Source organism: Aotus nancymaae, unplaced genomic scaffold (genome assembly GCF_030222135.1).
Source record: "Aotus nancymaae isolate 86718 unplaced genomic scaffold, 86718_ANA_hifiasm-v0.15.2.pri h1tg000010l, whole genome shotgun sequence".
NCBI classification, from domain to species: domain Eukaryota; kingdom Metazoa; phylum Chordata; class Mammalia; order Primates; family Aotidae; genus Aotus; species Aotus nancymaae.
Genome location: NW_026988421.1, coordinates 39,191,613 through 39,205,123, shown reverse-complemented (window position 1 = coordinate 39,205,123; position 13,511 = coordinate 39,191,613). Strand labels below are relative to the sequence as shown.

The following is a 13,511-nucleotide window of genomic DNA, read 5'->3' as shown; positions in this document are numbered from 1 at the left end:
TTTACTTCTTACTATCTGTATGTTTACTTATAAACATGTATACCTGAAAATTTTCTGTGTAGCCAGAATTCTAGTATTTATTTTTGCTTTGCCAATTATTTAGAAAAAATTAGACTATTTTCTATACAGTTACTTGTCCTAAAAACTGAATGACTTAACATCTTGATGAAAGAACTGTTGTTATTCCTAGGATATTCCAATGCTAATGGCAGAGGGACGATTCTATTGGCTCTAAAATCATAGGCCTTTAATTCATTTCAAATGTTGTTTTATTATTAAAAGGAAGACCCTAGAAGCAGAAAATACCATTTTATATATATTAAAATTATATTAATTGTAACCTCTTAGGAACAATAAACTTTAAAACCAGTGATTTAAAATTAAATATAATTTTGCTGCTGAGAAATTGGAATCTTCTCCCTTACATACCCACTATTTCATTATAAAATAGACTTTGATTTTATTTCCTTAACACTGCCTTGTCTACTTCATGGCCACTGCCTTCATTTGGATTCCCATTCACATTAATTTCCTCACTGACCCTCCCTACCTCCACTCTTGCCCCTTAGGATCCTTCTGCCAGAGTCTTCTCTTGTGGAGGTAGGTCTTTGGCTCCTCCTTGTGTGAGAGCGAAGTTCAAATCTACAGTGTCATTTGGAGCCTGCTGACCTACCCAGCCTTTTTCCCACCCTTATCATTTGTCATTTCCCTAGATAGCAGTTTTTTCATTCCTTAGCTGAGATTGAGACTCAGGAAAGAAATATTGGAGACTTAAAGAGAAAGGTAAAGAGGTATGCAAGAGTGGTCTGGGAGAAAGGGAGAGTAGATAGCACTAGGGAAATGAAGTGTGATTGCTGAGCAGCATTTAAGGTCTACTGAGATAGGTGATTATGGATTTAAAGTGAGATTAACTAGCCTGTGGCTGCAGGAATACAGGTGTGGAGAAGGTGGAATCTTGCATTCTTCCAGGGCCTAAGACATTCCAATTCTCATCTCTGCTTTTGCACAATGGCTATGGCCTCCATCTGAAACACACTCCTTCTCTTCTTTGCCTGGCAAAATCTTCTTTTATGACCCTGATTGATAATGTTCTCCTTTTTCCAGACATCCTCCCTTGACCCTCATGATACTTAGTCACCTCCTCCGTTCTGTCCCAATTTATTCATGCCATAACAGGTATCTGTTTATACCTATCTCCAATAGACAGTACACTCAGCAAAGGCAGGGATGTGATGTTTTGAAATCCCAGTTTATAACATGGTGCCTGGCACATAGTAGACACTCATAAATGCTAGATAAATGAATATAAGATTTCTCTGTAAAGGATTGAGAATCTACACTTGTTGTTTAGAGTTTCAAGATGAATTCTACTTAGTAATATATGACATAAAAATTATACTGCTTTAATTTCTATTGTGATATGCCCTTACCAAATATCCAAGTTAATAAGATGTTTCCATGTATACATTCATATCTAGATGCTAATGGAAGAAAGTTAAGACCAAAGAATATACATAAATATTAAATATCTAGGATAACTTACTTCATAGAGACCTGCACAGTGCATGTGGTTTATCAGTTCTTTTTCACATAGGCCTTCTTGCCTAGTAGGAAACCGTTAAAATCCTAAGAAGCATCTGAGCCAGTATTGAGCACATTAATATTTTCTTTTTTACATTTTTTTAATTAATGAGAGGTTTTTATGTTGCCCAGACTGGCCTTAAACACACAGCCTCACCTCTTCAAGCACCAGGACAACTGGCCTGAGCCACCATGGCTCTTGAGCACATTAATATTTTCATGTTGAACACATCTATATTTTCAAGTTGCATTGAAGTTATGAGTATAAAAATGTAGTTTTGAAAGGTTTTCCTCAATCACGTGGAAACATATGGAGATTTTAACTGCAGAAACAATTTCAAATCGTTTACAAATAAATAAAAGCCAGACAGAAATTAAAGTATACCTTTTTTCCTGAGGTTAGTATCTTAGTCTGTTTGGGCTGCTACAACAAAACACCACAAACTGCGTGGTCTGTGTAAATAGAAACTTATTTCTCACTGTTCTTAAGGCTGAGAAACCCAGCGTCAGGGCATGAGCAGATTGGTCTCTGGTGAGGACCCACTTCCTGGTTTCCAGGTGGTACCTGCTCCGCATCCTCACATGGTGGAAGGGAATGGCTGACTCTCTGACATCTCTTTTGTAAGGGCACTAACCTCAATCATACTCTCATGATCCAGTCACCTTCCAAAGGCCTCACCTGTTAATCTTTTCACCTTTGGGGTTAAGATTTCAACATATGAATTTTGGGGTAATGCAAACATTCAGACCACAACAGTAAGTGATTTCACATTTTGCCTTAGGAGACAGGAGACTTGAGTTCTGGTCATGATGTGTTACTAAAGGTCTGTGGTATCAGACAATCTGCCCCCCTCCCCAAGCTTTAGTTTCCCTGTGTATAAAACATGAGATGTGGTCTAAATTATTACCAAGGTCATTTCAAATCATCTGTGATTCTGGAAAGTTATGAAACAGCCTGTGTAACCATGGTGAGGAAAGCTGATTGGTGGCTCCAGAAATAGACTTATTTTCTCCTTCTGTGTAACATTGATGCTCTCCTATTTAATCACTCTCTGGATGTTGCCTAAATAAACCAATTTCTTGATTTTTTCCCCTTAATGCCAATTGCTCAAAAGTGAATGAAAGATTGTCTTAAATACCAAACAAATGAGCTGTTGCTTTAAATATAGATCTGGATTATTGTGCTGGTTTTCATTCCTGTTGTAGGTATTCAAAAAGCAGAAGGTTGTGATGTTGTAAATTTAGAAACTATTTCACATCAGTTCCTGCGGTCTTTTGTGTTTGTGTGAGAACCCTATTCAAAATATATCTTATTTATTCTTCCCTTAAAATATACTTTACTTCATTTTTGCCTTTCTGCTGGCAATGAGTCTAGATCTATAAATACTTACCGGTTTTGTCAAGATCCTTACACTGACCATTACAGTAGTTCCCGCTTGTCCTCAGGGAACACATTCCAAGGCCCCTTGTGGATGCTGACACCACAGATAGTACCGAACCTTATATATGCTATATTTTATTCCCATATATATATATATATATATGTACATATGATGAAGTTTAATTTACAAATTAGGTACAGTTAAAGATTAACAACAACAACTAATAAAATAGAACTAGTGTAACAATGTGCTAGCATCACTACTCTTATGCTTTGGGGCCATTAAGTAAAATAAGCGTCAGTTGGACACAAGCATTGTGATGCTGCGACAGTCGATCTGATAACTGAGATGACTACTAACTGACTAAGGATGGTGGCATAGACAGCGCGAATACGCTGGACAAAAGGATGATTCGTGACAGAGGAGGACCGCATGAGATATCATCACACTACTCAGATCGCACACAATTTAAAACTTATGAATTGTTTATTTCTGGAATTTTGCATTTAATATTTTTGATCTGAGGTTGACCATAGGTAACCGAAACCACAGAAAGCAAACCCCAGATAAGAGGGGGGAGTACTGCATTTTTTTCTGAATAACATATAGGTAATCTTGTCAGACACCATTGTGTTTTACCCCATAAGCTTTTTGGTTTCTTGATGTGTGTATCATAAGCTTGTCCTCAGTACAGTGATGTCCCATGTAGTCCTCCGAGAATCACTCTGATTGCAAGATCTTTGGCCATGCTTCTTTGGGATTGTCCCTTGTCCAGAACACTCCACCCGAAATGCACATTTTGACCTAGTTGGGACAAGTACAAGGCTGGTAGGCAAAGTCTCACTGTCTGTGAGCATTCATGTTGGATACAGCATTTTGAGGTAGAGAATCAGCTCACTAAATGAATATTTTTTTTCTTTTTTCCTTTTTTTTTTTTGGTCCAAAAGGCATCTCCCAAAATAAGTGAATATTTTAAATGCTTAAAGGAATAAGAGAAATTTAATTTTCACTCTCTTATAATAATCTTTATCCAAAGTATCACATCACTGGCGAGCTGTGAGATTAGACAAGTTACTTCCCTCTCTGAGTCTCAGTTTCCTCCTCCATAAAGTTTAGATTTTATTTCTTAAGTGCTTTTGGCTCCAAAATTATCTTATTTTTTTTTCTTTATACTTTTGTCATCCTCTCTCCAACCTTAAACTGGCTGAAGGCAATTGGTAGTCTTAAACTTAAGCAAGTCTCACTCATTTCTGATAGTACCTCCTTAAACAAAAATGGTTCCGTTTTCCATCCCAGAGGCATTTATAGAATTTTCTTTTAAAAAAGCATTTATGACGATTTTAGTTTATTTTTCTATACATTTGAGACAAGATTAACTCAATTTGTTTTGCTTGTATACCTGGATAATAGTCTAAAAATGAGGCATTCTTATTTTCATAAAAACAATAATTACATACATTGCCATGAGTCTTTATTAATAAGAACCAAGCTAGTCAGATGCTATTGACCATAGCTATGGGAAAATATTAAGAAAGCAATTCTTTGATATTTATCCATCTTCCTCATTATCAATTAAGAATCTTTATTCTAATTAGCATTTTCAAACTGTTGAAACTAAAAACAAAATCTATGGAAGGGTAAGTTCACTTATTCATTAAGAAATACCTGTAGAGTGCCTACCAGATAGTCTTTGGAATATCAATAAACAAAACAATGATTCTTGACCTAATAGAGTCTGTTTTCTATCAGAAGACAGACAATAAAACAGGCATAGTAAACATTTATTATATGGTTTGTTATAAGGTGGCAGTGGAAAAATTAAAAAAAAAAAAAAAGTAGAGCAGAGAAAGGAAAAACCAAAAGTGGGCAGTAAGTAGGGAACTGGGTTGTAGTATACATACCGTGATCAGGAAAGGAGATGTGGTAGGCAGAGTGACCCCAAAAGTCCGTGCCCTAAACCCTAGGACCTGCAAATATGTAGGTTAAATTACATGGCAAAAGGGACTTTCTAGCTCTAATTATGGTTACCAATATTAAAATAAAGAGGCTAACCTGGATTATCTGGTGGCCCAATCTAATAAACAAGCCCTTAAAAGTTGGGAAATTGTACTGGCTAGAGTTGGAGAGATGTGGCAACAGCTGGAGTGATCCAAAATGTGAGAGAGACTCCACCCACCCATGCTGAGGGTGCATAGAAAACACAAGAAGGAAGGCGTGTAGCCTGGAAGATCAAAGAACAGCCTCCAAGGAAATGGGACCTCAGTCCTGTGGCTGCAAGAAACTGAATCCAGCCAAAGACCCAAAGGAGCTTGGAAGGAGATCCATCCACATTGCCTCCAAAAGGAATATATCCCTGCTATCACCTTGATTCTGGCCTTGTGAGACTAAGCAGAGGACCCAGCTGAGCCAAATCGTACCCAGACTTCTAACCTACACAACCATGAGACGATAAGTGGATATTGTTTTAAGTTGCTTTATTAGTGGTAATTTGTCATGGCAGCAATAGAATACTAAAAGGAATTGGGGGATGGGATATTAGCCAAGTTGATAGTGAAGTAAGAATGTGTTATAGACAGAGAGAACAGCAAGAGCCAAGTCTGAAAGAGCCAAGTCCTAAGGGAAGGTACACCTGAGTGTTCACGGGGTGGCGAGGGATAGCTGGAAGGGAGAGAGCAGGGGGATGAGTAGGAGATAAGGTGAGAAAGGCCCTCCACCCTGGGTGGAGGGTGGAGACCATGAAGGGCTTCAGCTTTTGTTTCCAAGTGAGCTAGGGAGTCATTGCAGCATTTTGATCAGAGAAGCAATATTATTTGACTTATTTTTTAAAAGGATCATGCTTAAACTGGCTGAAGGCTGCTCTGAAAACAGACTCTAATAGACTGTAAAGAGGAAGGGAAGAAGCAGGGAGACCAATCAGAAAGTGATAGCAGGAATCCTAATACGAGAGGGTGATGGCTCAGACCAACAGTAGTGGAGATGGTGAGAAGTGATCAGATTCTAGACATGTTTTGAAGACAAAGTCTATTTCTCTGTGACTTAGATTTGGGATATGAGAGAGAGAGAGGAGTTGAGGATGATTCCTTGGGTTCAGGCCTGAATAGCTAGGAAAATGGAGATGTTATCAACCAAGATGCAGAAAACTTTGAGTGGAGAGATCTGTGGTGGAAGGAGAATTGGAGGTCAGCTTGGACATGCTGAGTATGACATGTCTGTTAAACATCCAGTTGAAGATGCAGAGTGTGGTGGGCAGAATAGTGGCCCCTAAAGATGTTCAAAGCTTAATCTCCAGAACCTGTGAATATGTCACTTTAGGTAGTCGGAGGGACGGTGTGCATGTGATGGTTAACAACCTTGAAATGGAGAGACGATCCTGGATTATTTGTTGGGCCCAACCTAGTCACATGAGTCCTTAGAATTAGAGTATCTTCCCTGTGGTGGTCAGAGGCCAAGGTGACTATGGGAGAATGGCCAGAGAGATGCAGTGTTGCTGCATTTGAAAATGGAGGAAGCGGGCCACTGACCAAGGAATGTGGGTGGCTGCTACAAGGTGGAAATGGCAAGGAAACAAATTCTCCTGTATAACCTCAAGAAGTGAACATAACCCTGCAAACACCTTGATTTTTGCCCAGGAGAGATGAATATCTAACCTATAGAGCTATAAGATAGTAAATTTGTGTTGTTTTCAGCCACTAAGTCTGTCATAATTTGTTATCACAGCAATAGAAAATGAATACACAGAGTAAGCAATTGGATATGAGTCTGGAGGTGAGAAGAAAAAGGTCTCGAATTCAAAAGCACAGAGATGGTTTAAAGCCACAGACTGATTGAGATCACCAAGAGCGTAACAAGAGCTAGAGAGGAGAGGAAGATCAAAGTCGATGGCAAAATAACTTGTATTGTCTTCATTTTTAAAAAAGATAGTATTAAGTATATGTTTGTGTGCTAATGAGAGCTGTCCATCAGAGAGCAAAGGTTGATGATATAGGGGAAAGGAAAGAATTTCTGTAGTGTTATCCTCAAGTAGGGAAATAAAAGATGTGATACAGACTGTGTGTGGGGCACCTGCTGTGATAGTAGTACTGTGGTTTATTATGGTGCCCATAGAGAAAGCAGAGAGTATAGGGGGAGTGGATGTGGTGAGTAGTGTGTGTGTGTGTTTTCTTCTAATGCCTTAGTTTTCTCAGTGGAATAGGAAGCAGCTGAGATTGAGGATGGGGAAGGTGGTTTGAGGGTTTAAGGGAGAGAAAAGATGAGAAATAGTCCATTGGGAAATTGGGAGATTAATAGAATAGGGACACATAGTCAGATTGCCTGTAGCATCAAAGGCCCACTTAAAGTTTGTGGTTATGAAGTTAAAGGAGTAAATGCCACCATACACCTTTGAGAAAAGTGCCTCCGAACATTGGATACCTCCTCCTTCAAAAAAAAATGTCAAATACTAAAAGAAAATTTAGGGGCCAGGTGCAGTGGCTCATACCTGTAATCCCAGCACTTTGGGAGGCTCAGGCAGGTGGGTCACCTGAGGTTAGGAGTTTAAGACCAGCCTGGCCAACATGGTGAAACCCCATCTGAACTAAAAAAAAAAAAAAGTACAAAATTTAGCCAGGCATGATGGCAGATGCCTGTAATCCCAGCTACTTGGGAGACTGAGGTGGGAGAATCACTTGAACCTGGGAAGCGGAGGTTGCAGTGAGCAGAGAGATCTACCATTGCACTCCAGCCTGGGTGACAAAGCGAGACTCCATATCAAAAGAAAAAAGAGAAAATTTAGGGTGGAATTATACAGGAAAAGCCCAGTATTCTGTTATCCTTTCTATCTATTGTCTAGAGTCCTAGAAGATAGCTTGCCTTATAGGGTTAATAATATTCTTGAATAATTGAATATAAATCATATGTGTGTGTATATATATACATACACACACATACATATATACACACACACATTTATGTACACACATATTTTTTTTTGAGGCAGGGTCTCACTCTGTCATTCAGGCGGGAGTGCAGTGGTACAGTCACAGCTCACTGCAGCCTTGACATCCTGCCTCAAGCGACCCTCCACCTCAGTTTTAAATTTTTTTGTAGAGATGAGGTTCTCACTATGTTACCCAGGCTAGTCTTGAACTGGGCTCAAAATCCTCCTGCTTTGGCCTCCCAAAGTGCTGGGATTATACGCATGAGCCACTGTGCCTGGCTTAAATCGTATTTTTTTTTTTAAATCAAATTTAAATTCTGTCTTAGACTGGTTCTTTAAAGTAGCAGAGCCTAAACAGGGTATTAGGGCCAATTAGTGTATTTTGAAGAATAATCCCAAAGAACAGCATTTGAGACTGGTAAGAGTTACTAGGGAAGGATGGAAACCCAATCCAAAGTTTGTCAACTTGGTCACCATTGTGGGCAATTGGGACTTGTTCCCACAGGACATCCTCCAAGAATGTGCCTTAAAATTGGTTACTAGATAAAATTGGGGTGGGTAATACTATTTGTCCACTTTCTCCCATCCCCTGCTGGTCAAGTGTTGCCCCATGGGTTGTTAAGACTATCATGGGACTGCACATTTGTCAGAATGGCTGGTTTCCTACAGATAATCCACATGGTGGCAAAGAAGGCCCAGAGTGGTGCAGCTGAAGTGAGATTCTGTCAGCAAGGGCTGGAGTGTCAGTGCCAAGAGGAGTGACGTGGGGCAAAGATGTCCAGTGCAGAAATGTACTAATTACAAAATCTGCTAAAATGTTTCCCAGTAAACCATAATCAGACCCGAATTTTAGTTTACAAAGTTCAAATGTTTATGTATTAGACTTTCTAAGCAAGAAACCTGTGCATGCACATTGAAACACCCATGCCCTACACCATCATGGAAGCACAAGCAGAGTTTTATGTTCCTTCTCACCCCAGAGCCTTTCCAGTTGCTAAGCCTTCTTGTTCCTTTATTTTCCCAGATCTTTCCATGGCTTCAAAACCATGCCAGTTGCAGCAGAAATGTATCCTCAGAGAAACCTTCTTTACTACCCTGATAAAATATCCCATCCCATCCCCCACCTCTGATACACACTTACCCAGCTCCATTCTATTACGCTAATGTGCTTTTTCAGTATTTCAGAGGGTGACAGATGCTATTTATGTATTTATTGTTTGTCCCCCTCACAGACTCTATGAGGGCAGCTTCACAATAGTACTGCATGGAAGGAGCTTTGTCTATACTTGTTGAATACCTGTTTTTCATAATTCATCTTCTTTGTTTACTCTTTTCCCTGTCATCTGGTTTCATCCCAGCTGGTGAAGTCACTTGCTGGATGAGGAACTGCTGAGGCACTGGAAATTCACTGGTGGACAAGATACAAACCCCCAGCTTGAGTCTCCCAGTCTGTTGAGGAGCCTCCAGGTTCTTTTTATCCTGTGCATGATGTGGAACCATTCAAATCTCTTTAAACAGAAAAGTAACATAATGTAGTTTTTATATTAGACATGGACAAGCAAGCCAGTTAATGGCATGTCCTGGTCATCTAATGCTGAATGACAAACTACTCTGAAACATAATGATTTCAAACAACAGTAATTGTTTATCTCTCACAGTTTCTGTGAGTCAGGAATCTGGAATCTGGTCAGCAGTGTGGCCTGTCTCTGTTCCGCTTGGCATCAGCAGGGGAGGCTTGAAGACTGGGGGAATCATTTGAAAGCTCATGAACTGACTCTCATGTCCTGGGTCTAGTCTGAGACTCCTGGGCTCCTCGGGCATGTCCCTCTCTGTGTGACCACTCCATGATGTATTATTTTCTGAGGATGGCTGCAAAGACATATATCTTTGGAAAATAAAATCTCCACGGGCAGTGTTATCACAACTGCTGATGTTTATTGAGGGTGAGGGCTTCCTGTGGTCCCGGCATTGTGCCAAGTGTTCTCCGTGTATTATATTATCCAACCCCTGGCGAGTGGGATTTGTAAGGTAGCCCCTTTTGTACAGTGAAGCAATGGGGACTCACCGAGGTTAAATGACTGGTACGAGCTCACAAAGAACTTTTGAATTTACTGAGGAAAGGGCTAATGGTAGAGAGTGCTTGGGAGCCTTGCTTCCAGAGGGAAAAATGGGTTCTTTTACTGACTCCTCTGTCAACAGGTACTGGACATCATCCTCTCCCACCATATTCCCCTTTTTCCTTCCCATTTTCAATACATTTTCATTTTGTTTTATTAAATTTCAATTATATTTTACCTACTCTCTTTTCCATTGTGAACAGAAATCATTTTTGTCATGTATTGAGTCCAGATTGATCTGGAAACATAAGTCTCATGAAAAGACATCTAAACTGGTTAAAAAAAAACGTTTTGGATCTTACTATGGGTATGTTGGAAGCTTTTATATGAAGAAAAGGACACATTTTCTTTTGCCAGTGAATGTCAAACGTTTTGCAATCAGAGGGTACTCTGAGAATCACCTGGTTCAGTGATTTTCAAAGGAGAGTCCTCATCCCGATAGGGAGGGAACAAGTGTATTTTGTATATGCTCCCCTCCCCACCCCGACCTCTTCCCTCCTGCCTTGAGAATGACCTGCCTGCCCTATGCAGAAAGGCAGTACCTCTGGAATCCTGTGCATTTTAAACGTCACTATTGAGCATCTCTTAGATACTGTTACTTAGTATGTGTTTAATGAACGAATCCTATAAATGTAACATGTCCCAAACTGCTCATGCTTCTGTGGTTTCCCCCTGAACCGTGGACATCCAGTTATTAGAAATTAGAAACATATTTAGTTTTAGGGCCCCTCCCAAGTGCCTAAAAGAGATAGTAAATATTTTTTTGTTTCAGCCTCATAACACTTACTTAGAAACAGACCTGCCAAGGAAATAGAAACAAGATTTTCTTTGTCTGGATTCATCTTGCCATTTAGGAAAGAGTTCTCCTGGTTCTCAAGATGATTCATTCATTTATTCAATAAATATTGATTACTGTCAGACATTGGGGAAATGAATCTATACCGGTGAACAAAACAGACAAAAAAATACCTGCCCTTACAGAGATTACATTCTAATGGGTGGAGATAGATAAATATATAACATTTTCACTTTGTCAGACAATGAGAAATACTGCGGAGAAAAGTAAACCCAGAGAAGGGGAATAGAAGTGTCACATCATGCCATTTTACCTAATTATGATTTCTTGGCTTTCCATCTTCTCCAAAGTGAACCCACAGTCCTTACAGTGGCCCTGAAGGACCTGCATGACCCACCCTGCCTCCCTGACCTCAGTCCCATCTGCTCTTTCTCAACCACACTGGCCTCCTTGATGAGGGAACCTTGGACATCAGCATCATTCCTGGTTCGTACACTTTCCTTTCTGTGTAGTCACTTATCCTTTTTATAACTGTAAGACCAACTCCCTTACCTGGTTTTTTGGTCTTTGCCCAGATGCCATCTTCTCAGGAATATGTTTGCTGATACCTTGTTTTAAATTTCAGTCACCCTCCTTAACTACCATTAGTATCCCTACTTTCCTGGAGGTCACCCTAAACCACCAGTTCGGCATAACCATTGGCAAAGCAGCATCACTGGTTTTTTTTTTTTTTTTTTTTTTTGAGACGGAGTTTCGCTCGTTACCCAGGCTGGAGTGCAATGGCGCGATCTCGGCTCACCGCAACCTCCGCCTCCCGGGTTCAGGCAATTCTCCTGCCTCAGCCTCCTGAGTAGCTGGGATTACAGGCACGCGCCACCATGCCCAGCTAATTTTTTGTATTAGTAGAGACGGGGTTTCACCATGTTGACCAGGATGGTCTCGATCTCTTGACCTAGTGATCCACCCGCCTCGGCCTCCCAAAGTGCTGGGATTACAGGCTTGAGCCACCGCGCCCGGCCATCACTGGTTTTTTCTCTAGAACGCAGACCTGCCTGTGGGTTGCAGAGACCAAGCTTGTCTCTGGTCCTTCCATCTTGTTGGGGAAGTTTTCTGTAAAAGCCCTGATTAGTGGCAGCACCTTGGGGAATCCCCATGGCCTCTTCAGCAGCATTGATCCAATCCTGAGTTTAATTAGCAGCAATTCCCAGGATGACATTTTGCCCTTGTCATACCACAGGGCAGTACCTCTTAGGGATTGGATATTGTTTTGTGAGATAAAGAGCCCTCCTTCAGATGGGTTATTTCTACCCCATGATGTTTGGCTGAGTATGTTTGGTATTAGTCTTCTTCCCTTTCTCAACCAGGCCATTCTTCTCCTCCTCTCTCAGATGTTCCTCTCTTTCATCACCCTCTGTGACTCTCATCTGAGGTCTTAGCTCTCAGTTTCACTGGTTGTGCCGACCTTTTAAATATTTCTTGTTTTTGTTCAGAAACTGAAACTATATCACATACATGGCTAGTTTGTATCGGCCTCTTTCTTATTTTATTAAAAGCTTAGTTTTTTGTTCTGTGTCTCTACCACTTTCTGGGTCTTACAACATTCAAAGATCATTCGTGCTTCCTCAAGCAAAGTTCCAGAGTCTATGAATTTTAGGACATAACAAAAAAGATTGAAAATATACTTGTCACAGGTTGGGTTCCCTGGGAAGCTGACTCTCAGGTGGAGTTCTGTATCCAGGATGTTTATTAGGGAATGACCTTTGAAGGTTGGGAAGGAAGCAAGAGGGTGCTGAGGAGGAGTTGAGCTGTAGAGCCAGCATGCCAGGGAGCTCTGGAACTAGAATGACTCCTCAGAGTTTTCTTGACTTGGGCTGAGATGGCCAGGCCTTTATACTCCAGCTTCCCTCAGTCCTTGCTTGCTTGGGAAAGTGACCTTAGGCAAGGAGGATCTTCGTATCTGAGGCCATCCTTGCAAGAGGCCAACAGTATGCCCGTCGAGTGCAGCCCAAAGGCATCTCTGAAGGGGTATCTGATTTGTGCTTCCCAGCATCTTCCACATTAATGTAGGTGAAATTCAGCCACAGCTCCAAGATACGATGCAGTGTTTTAGTTAAGAAGTAACCTTCAAGGCCAGTTTTAGTTTAATATTGAAATTTGATTGATTTCATTGAAATCATAGGATGTTAGAGTCAAAGAGGCCATAAAAATCCTTTATGCATCCCTCTTGTTTGACAGATAGGGAAGTGGAGTAAATAAAGAAGGGAGACGAAACTTTAGTATGATTTCCCAAGAAACAGACCCCAAGACAAGAATTTGAGAGTAAGTGGTTTATTTGAGAGGTTCTCCCCAGAAATACCAGCAGGGAAGTAGAGAAGTGGGACAGGGAGGAAAAAGAAGGCAATAAAGGGTATGGTTTCAAGAGAATTACTGCTGTGGGCAACTGGAGTTCAATCCCTTTAAGGAACTCTGGGAACTAGTCTACACGTTTCAGCTTATCCTACCCAAAGGATAAGGAAATTAGGTTACTGGCCCATCAACTGCCTATCCTTCTTGACTGAGGGCTGTTTCCTGGGGTTGCTAACTTCCCTGAATTTTTGCCTTACTCTGGGAGAGGACCCAGCCTGCTCCCAGAGTCAGAATAAAAGCCACAGGTGTTCAAGAATGCTGCCTTCAGTGTGTAGAAATGAGCATGGAGGAGATAGAGGGGAGGAGGCAGTGAC

At 40.7% G+C, this 13,511-nt stretch overlaps 1 protein-coding gene across 2 annotated transcripts in view; it reads left to right on the top strand.

The window, feature by feature from the left end:
* The window catches only part of PCGF5 (polycomb group ring finger 5), a 120,904-nt gene that overhangs the window by 23,359 nt on the left and 84,034 nt on the right, over window positions 1-13,511 (top strand). The window contains exon 1 of one of the 2 annotated variants that reach the window (XM_021669054.2): window positions 11,028-11,277. The exons of the other annotated variant lie outside the window; for it this stretch is intronic. The gene's annotated coding sequence lies outside the window, so the exon portion shown is untranslated. Of the gene's footprint in view, window positions 1-11,027; window positions 11,278-13,511 lie in introns of those variants that run through there. 2 annotated transcript variants of the gene reach the window in all.